At 51.3% G+C, this 2,115-nt stretch overlaps 1 pseudogene; it reads right to left on the bottom strand.

The window, feature by feature from the left end:
- Positions 1-566: 566 nt before the first annotated feature.
- LOC116245765 (glutathione transferase GST 23-like) lies at positions 567-1,785 on the bottom strand (annotated as a pseudogene).
- Positions 1,786-2,115: the final 330 nt, after the last annotated feature.

Below are 2,115 nucleotides of genomic sequence, written 5' to 3'. Positions count from 1 at the left end.
ACGAGATTCACAATCTTTACTTTTCCAGAAAAATTGAGCAGAGAAAAGATCACAAATTGTTTGCCTTACAAAGAATGTCACAAAAGGATAGGAGCGTGTAGGCGGCAATAAAGCCACGTGGCTTGTTTGTTTCATCCTTCGTGGCCAGAGTCCGATTCATTTCTCTAGGTCTAGCCAAACTTTGCTAGCCAGCATGGGGCTGAGAAAGAAGATAGAACTTCTCTCACGAGACTAATTTGGGGTTGATCTAGCAATCAGTAAAGCATGGGAGGAAACACATGGCGTCCCAGTACTGTTGGCCCTGCCCTGTACATTTATGTTCGTTTAATGAGAAGAAGAAGCCAGCGTCTTCGGAGAGGTCGTTATTACTTTTCTTTAGTATCACTACGTAACGTTGCGAGATGAACGGGGGCCAGCTGAAATCGCTAGTGAGAGATGGATAAATCTGAAACCCCATTCCGGTAAATTGACAAATATGTTCCGAAAAGGAAGCCGCTTATCCAGAGATTATATTATACCTTCGTCGTCCAGCCGCTAGCTAGTTCGCAGTAGTTGAAAACCAGACATAAGTAGTTCAAATGTAGATGGGACACTCGAGTTAAAACAGGCGTATCAGAAGCTACTGGTTCCTGATACAGCTAGACAGTAATACCACAAGATGACTAGCTAGTTCGAAGTAACAAGCTGGGAAGGTTGTGGACACAGGCCATGCAGACAGTAGATAAAACTAAACAACTGAAGCGAGCAGAGGATGGTCGGCCGTGCTCATTTGGTGAGGGCCACCGGAGCAGCCTCGTCGCTTACTGCCGTCGGCACCTCTGTCTTCGTCCACGCCGGCGCCGTCATCATCGCCATCATCTGGCGCACGCTTCTCGCGTGCTCCAACAGCCTCTCCTGGGCGGGGATGGCCTCCCTCACCTCCCGCAGGCTCTCGAACTCCTTCAGCCAGGCATGAAAGCATGGGAAGGCAGCCACATCGGTCAGGTTGACCCCCACCACCTCTTCCAGCACGCTGAGCCAGTAGGACCCACACCCAAGAACTATGTCCAGAATCCCGATCTTCTCGCCACCGAAGAACCTCCTGCCCTTGAACCTCCCTTCCTTCAGCTCCCATTCGACCAGTTTCAGGTACTCCAACACTTGCTTGACCGCCGCTTTTTGCTCCTCTCCGGCCGACTGAAACACTTTTCCGATTGCTGGGCCTAGCTGTTATTTATTTAATTTTTTTTAAATGTAAACCAAAAAAGAAAGATAGAGCGGATCTTCGTCAGTTTCTTACTTTGCTCAGCAGCATGGAGCGAACACTGGGTTTCAAGCAGATGATGCAGGTTTACAATAGGATCTAGCTAGCTAGTTATGGTTGAGACGCACCTTCTCTTCAACGAAGTGGACCCAGAAACGGGCGACGGACCGGTCGTGTGGTGCTTCTGGTAGGATGGGGTTTTCCTTCCACGTCTCGTCAATGTACTCGAGGATGACGACCGATTCGGCTACCGGTTTCTCGTCATGCAAGAGAAGGGGGACCTTCTTGTGGACCGGGTTGTGCTGCAGCAGGAGGGGCTCTTGTTGGACAGATCCTCTTCCAGGTATTCGAACTCGACGCCCTTGAGCCGGAGAGCCAGCTGCACTCTGTGGCAGTAGGAGCTCGCCCACGAGCCCAAGAGCTTAACACGTGCATCGCCCATTGCTTGGTGGATCGTGATGGTGCAAGGCAAGGCTTCCCCAGGAGAAGAGGCTTCTCTTCTTTATAGAGCTCCGCCTCTACAAGGCTTACGCCGTACCGGGAGTCACCAGTTCCCCGAACCCACGTACACCGTTGCACGATATTGGGCATTGGCATAGGCGTCCGGCCGTTCGGATGGGCTCCTTTTCTCGTGAAGTGACACTTCGACACTGTTTGCCTGATTTGGCAATAAAGGATCATGTGGAACCGGTTCAATCTGGTAGCAGTTGAGAAGTAACGTGCTCGTGGAGGGGATTCAGGCGATGGCTTGTCGGAGTTTTATCCGGTGACGATCCACTCAGTTGGCTTGCTTGTGCCAGTGAGCTAGCGGTGCTGCACCGACTGTGAAGGGTTGCTCGGCACCCATGGCCGATTAACAGGCTCGTCTACGA

This window comes from Nymphaea colorata, chromosome 1 (genome assembly GCF_008831285.2).
Source record: "Nymphaea colorata isolate Beijing-Zhang1983 chromosome 1, ASM883128v2, whole genome shotgun sequence".
In the NCBI taxonomy this organism is placed as follows: domain Eukaryota; kingdom Viridiplantae; phylum Streptophyta; class Magnoliopsida; order Nymphaeales; family Nymphaeaceae; genus Nymphaea; species Nymphaea colorata.
This window is presented reverse-complemented; position numbering and strand designations above follow the sequence as displayed.